Consider the following 11,669-nt stretch of genomic DNA (forward strand, 5'->3'; position numbering starts at 1 on the left):
TTGTAGAAAAGAAAAAAGTTTGGAATAGTTTTATTCATCAAAGTATGCACCCATATTGTCAATACACTTTTGCCATTTCATTGGTAGCTTGACCAGCCCGGGACTGTAAAAGTCTGGCAATCTAGAGTCAATGAAATCTTAGAAGGCCTGTTTTGCAGTATCTTCGAATTTAATTGTTTTCCTATCAAAAAGTTATCAAAATTCTGGAAGAAGTGGTAGTCAGTGGGAGGCCACCAAACACAGTCCAAAAAGCAAAATTCATGAAAGGAAGCTGATGGCGTGTGATTGGTGGTCTGGCGTAGGTGTGATCCATTATGATTTCCTTAAACCTGGCTCATCAATCACGAAGTATACTGCAGCCAACTGGACCAAATGATGCCGAAACTTACAAAAAAAAAAAAAAGCTGCCTAGGTTATCGACAGATTCTCTCCTATTTTATTGCAAGACAACGCCAGACCACATATCGCAAAAATGACATTGGCGAAACAACAGGAGTTGAAGATGCAAATTCTCCATCATCCACCATACTCACCTGATCTTGCCTCCCACTGACTACCACTTCTTCCAGAATTTTGATAACAACAATACTAGTAATAATAATAATGATAAATCGAATCGGAAAAAAAAAAAATATACATATATAAAAAAATATATATATATTTTTTTTTTCGATTCGATTTATTATTATTATTACTAGTATTGTTGTTATACATGCAAGCATATGTAATGATAATAATAAGTGGATGTAAACACATGAACAAAATAAGAATAAACAAAAACAACAAAAACAAAATACAAATTACATGAACATATATAAACAGAAGATACAAATATTACAGGCATCCCCCCACATACACACACTAAATAAACATAAACGCACGTAGAGATATAAGCATGCGCAAATGAAGACATACAATAGAAATACAAAATGGCTGACGGTTAGTAAGGAGCGACACAAATAAGAAAGAAGAAAAAAGAGGACCACTGATGCGGTCACAGGAGTGTGACGAAAGAACTCTGGCCGAAATAAGATTAAGATTAATGTAAAAAATAAATAATAATGAAGCAAAATAACACCAAATATATAGTGCGTGTGTTTTTATTGGCTAAACTGGCAAAATGACCATTCCGAAATATAACAATACATATATATATATATGTAGGTGTATATATATATATATATATATATTATATATATATATATATATATATAATTATATATATATATATATATATATGTAGGTGTCTGTGTATGTATGTATGTATGTATATGTATATCAGTGTTTTTCCCCACCATCACTTGGCAACTGATGCTGGTATATTTACATCCCCGTGTACTTAGTCATTCGGCAAAAGGGGCCGATAGAATAAGTACTAGTCTTACAAAGAATAAGTCCTGGGGTCGATGTGTTCCACTAAAGGTGGTGCTCCAGCATGGCCGCGGTCAAATAACTGACACAAGTAAAAGTTTAAAAAAAATTGATTCAGAATTTATACACTTTGAACACATGTTAAACATTTTAGAAAAAATGCCAGATTTCAATGAAATAGTTAATTCTGGAACACCCTGTATATGTGCCAATGATGTCACAGTCGCTCGATGGTGAAAATGAGAATTAATTGAATTAACTCCTCCTGAATTCAGGTGCAAATTGCTGACACTCTTGTCCACTTAACGTAATGCTTAAACTCAGTCAACATGACACAGTTCGAAAGCAAGACTATACCTACTTGTATTACATTTCCAATCTACCCGTCGGGATTTCATACTGTTACTGTCTGCACAATTCCACATCGATGTCATGACTTAACCTGAGGCTGTAGAAAAATGACACTTGCGAAGGTGTTACGCGGTGGTCTCGAACCTGGTATCCCGCTTTGGCTAGGCGAATTTCTGTACCTGTAGACACGGTGTCCAAGAAGGTTAAGAAGTTTACGCATAAACGGACACATACTTATATAATGTCAATTTTGAAGTATATTTACATAGACATATGTGAGAGTACATGTGTGTGTGTGTGTATGCGTGTGTATCTGTGTGTGTGTGTGGACAGTGTGTGTGCTTGCGTGAGGTTCTGTGTTGGTGAAGAGAGAAAGACTGATGTTTGTTTTCCACTGACCACGCTACGAGCGGTTCGTGACTTGTCAGGAATGTAATGCATAGCAGATGTATTGCTTTAAGCACGAACACAGTGTAGGCAGTATACCTCTGTCTGTCTGTCTCTGACTCTCTCTCTCTACAGCGAGTGAGAGAGAGAAATAGATATATAGGTAGATAGATAGATAGATAGACAGCGAGGGAGAGAGAGAGGAAAAGAAGGAAAGAGAAAATAGGGACGATTACAGGTACTGTAAGATAGATCAAGTGATACATAGATATATCGATAGATAGACAAGTCGGTAGAGAGAGACAGAGAAGCAAAGATAGATTGTGAGAAAGAAAGAAAGAAAGAAAGAAAGAAAGAAAGAAAGAAAGAAAGAAAGAAAGAAAGAAACACAGGAACAAAGAAGAAAAGGAAGAATATGCAGATTTGGTAGATAGATAATATGTAGACAGAAATAACGTGAGAGAGGAACGAAAATTAGATAGGATTCTCAGAAATACTGGAATACCGTAGGCGATATCAAATTTCAGATGTTTTCCGAAGTCGTTGTTAATTAGATTTGGTGCCAGGTGTAGGTGTTACAAACTCCCAGAGAAACGACAATGATATGAGAAGACAAAGAGAGGATGCTACAAAGATTATTACCTATAGAAAATCTTCTGTTAAGGAGGTAAGAAATATAACACCCTTCATGTTACTAAATGCTCAGGCAAGATAAATAATCTGTTCGACTGTCAGCCATGGTTCTTCATCAATTTGATAGTTTCATGCGTGTTTGTGTGTGTGTGTATTGGCGGGGGTAGGTATACATGTTATCTTTCGATTTTCCTAATTTTAATTTTTTGAATAATTCCTGTAATCTTTACTTTTACTCTTTGACTCTTTTACTTGTTTCAGTCATTTGACTGTGGCCATGCTGGAGCACCGCCTTTAGTCGAGCGAATCGACCCCCCAGGACTTAGTCTTCGTAAGCCTAGCACTTATTCTATCGGTCTCTTTTGCCGAACCGCTAAGATACGGGGGACGTAAACACACCAGCATCGGTTGTCAAGCGATGTTGGGGGGACAAACAGAGACACACAAACATACACACACAAACACACACACATATATATATATATATGTATACATATATACGACGGGATTCTTTCAGTTTCCGTCTACCAAATCCACTCACAAGGCTTTGGTCGCCCCGAGGCTATAGTAGAAGACGCCCAAAACGGGCTTCTTTCAGTTTCTGGATACCAAATCCACTCACAAGGCTTTGGTCGACCCGAGGCTAGAGTAGAAGACGCCCAAAACGGGCTTCTTTCAGTTTCTGGATACCAAATCCACTCACAAGGCTTTGGTCGACCCGAGGCTAGAGTAGAACACACTTGCCCAAGGAGCCACACAATGGGACTGAATCTGGAACCATGTGGTTGGTAAACAAGCTACTTACCACTCCTGCGTCTACGTATTTAAATGTTTAATGTGAAAATGAATACGTTAAGTATAACATGGAATTACCACTTGTCCATTCATTTTCATGAACAAGTTTGCTTTGTAAAGAAATTTCAATGAAAAATATTGAAATTTCCTTCATTTATTCGAAATTATTGATATTATTTCTTTACATAAATCTTGAATAACGATCTCTATAAACCATTCATATTTACTAATAGCTCATTAACAAATTATCCATTGACATCGACGTATTACTACTTAAAATCTGATGAATGATGTCACATATTACAAAAGGACAACATTAGAGCTTTTGGGGTTTTTTTCTTTTTGCACCTGCGCAATAGTTTCAAGTGCACCTCGAATCTATTCTTCTGAATTCAGTTCGTTATTTCTGTGACAAATTTAAAGTTTATTACGATAATTACTTGTCATGTATCCAATAACGTCATTAAATCTTCTGCGTTAAATTTGTCATCAAACTGCGTTTCGAAATTATAAAAAAAATTTCTGCGTACCATCTGCAATATCATCTTTATCTTTTTCTTTGTTTCAGTGACTGGACTGCGGCCATGCTGAAGCATAGCCTTGGGGGCGGGGTTAGTCGAGCAAAGTGACCCAATTATTTCACTTTAACTCTTATACTATCGACCGCTTTTTTTCCTTAACGTTAACTTGCATCAGAAAACTAATACCGGTTGCCATGCAATTATTGCACACACACACACACATACACACACACACATACACACCACACACACACACACACACACATACACACTCACATAAACACGCACACTCATACAAACAAACTGTGGAGACGCAATGGCCCAGTGGTTAGGGCAGCGGACTCGCGGTCATAGGATCGCGGTTTCGATTCCCAGACCGGGCGTTGTGAGTGTTTATTGAGCGAAAACGCCTAAAAGCTCCACGAGTCTCCGGCAGGGGATGGTGGTGATCCCTGCTGTACTCTTTCACCACAACTTTCTCTCACTCTTACTTCCTGTTTCTGTTGTACCTGTATTTCAAAGGGCCGGCCTTGTCACTCTCTGATTCACGCTGAATATAACCGAGAACTACGTTAAGGGTACACGTGTCTGTGGAGTGCTCAGCCACTTACACGTTAATTTCACGAGCAGGCTGTTCCGTTGATTCGGATCAACCGGAACCCTCATCGTCGCAACCGACGGAGTGCTTCCATCCACAAGCAAACTCACGCACACACAAACACGCACATAAACACACCCTCACAGGACGATCTTCTTTAAGTCTCCCTCCACCAATTGCACTGACAAGTTCTGGGTTGGCCCGGCGCTACAGCAGAGGAGATTTCTTCAAGAACGTCCCATACTGGAACCCAAAACCACGTGGTTGGGAAACAAACATTTTTCCCACACATTATTCTTTTACTCGTTTCACTCATTTGATTGTGGTCATGCTGGAGTACCGCCTTTAGTCGAGCAAATCGACCGCAAGTCTTATTTTTTGTGAGCTTAGTACTTATTCTATCTGTCTCTTTTTGCCGAAGCACTAAGTTACGGGGACGTAAACACACCAGCATCGGTTGTCAAGCGATGTTGGGGGGACCAACAAAGGCACTCACGCATATACACACACATACACACACACACACATATATATATATATATACGACAGGCTTCTTTCAGTTCCGTCTACCTAATCCACTCACAAGGCTTTGGTCGGCTCGAGGCTATAGTAGAAGACACTTGCCCAAGGAGCCACGCAATGGGACTGAACCCGGAACCATGTGGTTGGTAAGCAAGCTACTTACAACACAGCCACTCCTGCGCCTATTATAGTGAATTTTGTTTTAATAATCCTCAAATAATTCCTCGTTCTAAATGTTTGAAATAATTTTCCTCTAAAACTTCGTTCCATGACATTGCCATGACACATCAATACCTGACAAAAGAGAAACCTATCGCACACAGTTGTATTTCCATCTGTTAAGATTTGAATAGCATCAACTTTGCTTTTAAATTCTCATCCATAATAAGCCTTCAATTCTTATACGATGCCGTGGTCACGCGGCTGAATGAACGATACGTTTGAAAGCAAGAAATTTACTTGGATGTACTTTAATGATAAATTATTCCTACAAGCCTAACAATTTAAAATCGACAGTGGTTTACCTCTATTATACATAATCCCACTTAAGTAAGAAGCTTTTGAGAACATCTGCAGTTATCTCCAGTTGCATTAAAAATTGACGACAAGTTAAAACTCTTGACCCTTATAAAACTAGTATTTTTACATTTCGATTCCATTAAAGTTCACGTTTCTGTGTTTTCCTATCAATTGATACATAAAATTGCCCACTTTTATCCATATTAGCGCCACAAAGACCTTTGGCACTTATGATGTAAATTCTCTAGCGCCAATATTTTTAAACAGAAAGGTGGCGAGCTGTCAGAATCGTTAGCACGCCGGGCGAAATGCTTAGCTATATTTCGTTTGTCTTTACGTTCTGAGTTCAAATTCCGTCGAGGTCGCTTTGCTTTACATCCTTCCGGGGTCGATAATTTAAGTACCAGTTTCGCACTGGTTCGATGTAATCGACTTAATACCTAGGTCTGTCCTTGTTTATCCCCTCTACGTTTATCCCCTTGTGGGTAATAAAGAAATAGGTATTTCGTCTGCCGCTACGTTCTGAGTACTAGTTCCGCCGCGGTCGACTTTGCCTTTCATTCTTTCGGGGTTGATAAATTAAGTACCAGTTGCGCACTGGGGTCGATATAATCGACTTAATCCGTTTGTCTGTCCTTGTTTGTCCTGTCTGTGTTTGGCCCCTTGTGGGTAGTAAAAGAATAGGTATTTCGTCTGTTTTTTACGTTCTGAGCTCAAATTCTGTCGAGGTCGACTTTGCCTTACATCCTTCCGGGATCGATAAATTAAGTACCAGTTTCGTACTGGGGGAGATCTAATCGACTGGCCTACTCCTCCAAAATTTCGGTCCTTGAGCCTAGAGTAGAAAAGAATCGTTAGCTCGCCGGTCAAAATGCTTTCGTCTGCGCTACGTTCTGAGTTCAAATTCCGTCGAGGTCGACTTTGCCGTTTCATCCTTCCGGGGTCGATTAAGTAAGTACTAGTTGCGCACTGGGGTCGATATACCCGGCTTAATACCTTTGTCTGTCCTTGCTTGTCCCCTCTATGTTTAGCCCCTTGTGGGCAATAAAGAAATTAATATTTTTAACAAGATAAGTGTACTCACGCATTGTACGCAAAGAAATCTTTTTTGAACAATTTTGTAAATATTCTCAGAAGAATATTTAGTAATAAAGTGTATACTACTTTGTTTTACACCATATTTCAGCAGATAAAAAAAAAACCATCGTTTCCTTTCTCACCTTAGACGTGCTTGTAAACTCTATTCTCTCGTTGCGGTTTTCTTTTTTTATCTGTTAAACCATCCATTTGTTGGTGTGAAATATTCTTTCCCAATTTCTTTTGCAAACTCTCATGAATGTTAACAAATCACTGGAAATAAATGTTATCAGCTTCAGATTTTCTCGTACATTACGAAATAATATTTTCGACGCTGATTCGATTTGACTAAACTTCTAAACTGCTAGAGTCGTTATAATCTTGGATGGAGTGCCTCGCCATATTTGTCATTTCTCTACCGAAATCATATTTCGTTTCCTTCATGCTTAATACGAATGTAGTGGAGGCGCAATGGCCCAGTGGTTAGGGCAGCGGACTCGCGGTCATAGGATCGCGGTTTCGATTCCGAGACCGGGCGTTGTGAGTGTTTATTGAGCGAAAACACCTAAAGCTCCACGAGGCTCCGGCAGGGGATGGTGGTGATCCCTGCTGTACTCTTTCACCACAACTTTCTCTCACTCTTACTTCCTGTTTCTGTTGTACCTGTATTTCAAGGGGACGGCCTTGTCACTCTCTGTGTCACGCTGAATATCCCCGAGAACTACGTTAAGGGTACACGTGTCTGTGGAGTGCTCAGCCACTTACACGTTAATTTCACGAGTAGGCTGTTTCGTTGATTCGGATCAACCGGAACCCTCATCGTCGTAACTTCCAAAATACGAATGTACTGAGAGAAGGCATTGGATGTTGGAGTCGATAATTTGTAACGTGTGTTTTAGTCTTTAATTTCTGAAAGTAAGGACTGCAACGGCAATGATGACGAACTCTGTCGGCCGAAGTCAGAGCCTTTCCCTTGGATAAATATTAATTCAAGGAGACTTGCATACATATGTCACTACTAGTCTTCAAAACCTCCCACCCAGGATGAAAGGCAAAGTCAACTCCGGCGGAATTTGAACTCAGGATGTAGTGGCAGACGAAATACCTATTTCTTTACTACCCACAAGGGGCTAAACACAGAGAGGACAAACAAGGACAGACAAACGGATTAAGTCGATTATATCGACCCCAGTGCGTAACTGGTACTTATTTAATCTTAAGGCGGCGAGCTGGCAGAAACGTTAGCACGTCGGGCGAAATGCTTAGCGGTATTTCGTCTGCCGTTACGTTCTGAGTTCAAATTCCGCCGAGGTCGACTTTGCCTTTCATCCTTTCGGGGTCGATTAAATAAGTACCAGTTACACACTGGGGTCGATATAATCGACTTAATCCGTTTGTCTGTCCTTGTTTGTCCCTTCTGTGTTTAGCCCCTTGTGGATAGTAAAGAAATAGGTACTTAATTTAATCGACCCCGAAAGGATGAAAGGCAAAGTCGACCTCGGCGGAATTTGAACTCAGACGAAATACCGCTAAGCATTTCGCCCGGCGTGCTAACGATTCTGCCAGCTCGCCGCCTTATAAATTGATGTCAGATTAATAAACCCATTGCTACCAGAGTGACGGTGCATGGCTCAGGGGGTTCGAGTGTCAAGCTCACAGTCATGAAGTAGTGAGTTCAAATCGCTGTGTTGCGTTCTTGAGAAATATATTTTATTTCACGTTGCCCCAGTTTATTCATCAGTCGAATTGAGTTGCGACGACACTGGTTCCAGCCTATATTTCCCTCTGCTTTTCTCTTTGATGAAATCGATGGCGTGGAGAGGCGAGACTGATATGCATGGGTGACTGCTTGGTCTTACAAAAATGACCTTTCCCGGACTTGTGTCTCGGAGGGAAAATTTCTAGGTGCAATCCCATGTTCATTCAATTTCTTTATTAGCCACAAAGGCCCAAACATAGAGGGGGACAATACAGCCTGATTGGGGTCAGACACACAATGATTACCCACAGTGGGAGGGTATTCGATCTTCACCCTTTTTTACTGTCAGAGGTTCAATCTATAGTAAAACATTAGTAACTCCACTCCGAGCACATCGCACGATCCCTTCTCCGCCACCACCGTCTGTTGCACAACCAGCTCGAACAACTACAAAATTGCACTTGACATGTCCATGCAACTAAAGAGGATATTGTTTTGATCTCTTTAGCTATAATGAGAGATATATTTGTAGGAGCAGGTGCGCGGTGAATCACTTGAGAATTTTAATAATATTTTCATCATTGTTTCTAATATGCGTGCAATATTTAATTAATTTTAAATTGCATAGGATCCATTACTTTTATAACAATAGCATTTCCATTATATTTTCAATGGTTATACTTGGCGTCATCTTTCTCCTGAAACGTGTGTTTGTGAGTCAGTCCGTTTGTTTTTCAGGGAATGCACATCTGTATGCGAATGTTGTATTTATATAATTACCATATCGGTTTTTTAAATTTTGGTACAAGGCCAGCAATTGAAGGGGACAAAGCCCCGGTTTAATCAAACCCCAACACTCACTTGGTACTTATGATCCCCAAAGTACAAAATGGTATTGCCAATCAAGGCAGGGTTTGAACTTACAACGTAAGAAGCAGACGAATTGTCACTAGCTGTTTTGCTTGGCATGCTCACGGTTCTGCCAGCATGCCACCTTAAGGTTGTAGCTAATATATTAGTTAGGCACATATCTAGATTAATGTGAGGTATACTAGCCATCTCAATATGGCTAACCACTAAGGGTAGGTGTTACTGTAGCCCCAGGAGAACATCGTCTCCAGCTGGCTTTAGGCACACTTTCTGTGCCCTTATGGTATTTGCAAAGGGAGGTCCCCTTTGCAAATACCATAAGGGTACAGAAAGTGTGCCTAAAGCCAGCTGGAGACGATGTTCTCCTGGGGCTACAGGCTACAGTAACACCCACCCTTAGTGGTTAGCCATATTGAGATGGCTAATATTGCTCACGTTGTCGTGCAGTTACTGTTTACACCTCGTTCAGAGATTTATCATATCTAATTAAGTTTGATCAAATATTCACAGCTGTTTCAGGGTTCGAATCCCGCAGGCGTTGTTGGAATATTTTCAATATTCTCCTTTATTTGATTTATATTATGCATCATAATGTTGTGTGGACTGGGACCCCAGCTGGCAGATCATTGGTATGTCACTATAACTTTTTAAGCAAGCGTAGTTGTTTAGGCGCTCAAAATTTGTGAAAAAGTGTTGGTGTAAATACAGATCTTACAGCATACGAGTTGTCAGAATACCACAGGTGATGATGACGTCCGACATTTCATATACGTATATATAAACGAGTGTGTGTGTGTGTATGTGTGCGTGTGTAGCTGTGTGCGCGTGTGTGTATATGTGATAGGAGTGGCTGTGTGGTAAGTAGCTTACCAACCATATGTTCCGGGTTCAGTCCCACTGCATGGCACCTTGAGCAAGTGTCTTCTACTATAACCACGGGCCGACCAAAGCCTTATGAGTGGATTTGGTAGACGGAAACTGAAAAGAAGCCCGTCGTATATATGTATATATATATATATATATATATATATATGTGCGTGTGTGTGTGTGTTTGTGTGTGCTTTTTTGTCCCTACAACATTGCTTGACAACCGATGGTGGCGTGTTAGGTCACCGTAACTTAACGGTTCGGCAAAAGAGACCAATGGAATAAGTAGTAGGCCAACAAAGAATATGTCCTGGGGGTCGATTTGTTCGACTAAAGTCGGTGCTCCAGCATGGACGCACTCATATGACTGAAACAAGTAAAAGAATATATATATATATATATAAAATCATAATTAAGGGCTGGAACGTGAAACTCTGAGTATCAGTTTTTGCGATATTTCTGCTGCTTTTAAACAAAGCTTTGTTTTCTATGTGAGATATCGTATGGCTAGCTCAATTGGTGGTTCAGAAATAAGAGAGGAGAGATGATGCTAAAGTAGTAGTAGTAGGAGCACTCCCTCGGTTGCGACGATGAGGGTCCCAGCTGATACGATCAACGGAACAGCTTGCTCGTGAAATTAACGTGCTGAGCACTCCGCAGACACGTGTACCCTTAATGTAGTTCTCGGGGAGATTCAGCGTGACACAGAGAGTGACAAGGCCGGCCCTTTGAAATACAGGTACAACAGAAAGGGATCACCACCATCCCCTGCCGGAGCCTCGTGGAGCTTTAGGTGTTTTCGCTCAATAAACACTCGCAATGCCCGGGTCTGGGAATCGAAACCGCGATCCTACGACCGCGAGTCCGCTGCCCTAACCACTGGGCCATTGCGCCTCCACTCGATGCTAAAGTATTGTATTGACATATTCATTGTCTCCATCGCGTTAACTTCCGTGTCAATTGTCTTGCAATCTGTAGCGGAAGCCGAGCGCCGACATGATTGAATGTAAATCTAACAGACTGATGTTGTTATTCCTACTCCAGGACATTGAACTTTTCAAATCTAGCCGTGGTGATTAGTTTCCATTTTGTTGATGTTGAAAAACTTCAGTTGCTGTCGAGTTAAAAATTAATAGTAAGAGTGCATCTCTCTGAATCATTCATAGAAACAGTGTTGCTGAATAAGTTATTGTCCAATACACACCATGGAAGCAGTCTCGTAACACCCTCGCTTTTACAGTATAAAAGATTTCATAATAATATAAGTATATATACGTGTCTCCGTGTATGTCTTCGTGTGTGTGCAAGTGTCTCTATGAGTGTAGGTGTACATGTGTCAAGTATATATATATATTAGGAATATATATATATATATATAGTAATATGTATATAGTGGTTTTATCTCTAATTTAATAATATATATATAGAATATATATATATATATATATATATCTATAGT

General features: G+C 40.3%; 1 long non-coding RNA gene across 1 annotated transcript; it reads left to right on the forward strand.

The window, feature by feature from the left end:
• The first annotated feature begins 21 nt into the window (after window positions 1-21).
• On the forward strand, window positions 22-10,079 carry LOC118766848. The gene is made up of 3 exons (XR_005002758.1): window positions 22-157; window positions 2,200-2,202; window positions 10,069-10,079. It is a non-coding gene; the product is annotated as an uncharacterized LOC118766848 (long non-coding RNA).
• The last annotated feature ends 1,590 nt before the right edge of the window (window positions 10,080-11,669 follow it).

This window comes from Octopus sinensis, linkage group LG18 (genome assembly GCF_006345805.1).
Source record: "Octopus sinensis linkage group LG18, ASM634580v1, whole genome shotgun sequence".
Lineage (NCBI taxonomy): Eukaryota > Metazoa > Mollusca > Cephalopoda > Octopoda > Octopodidae > Octopus > Octopus sinensis.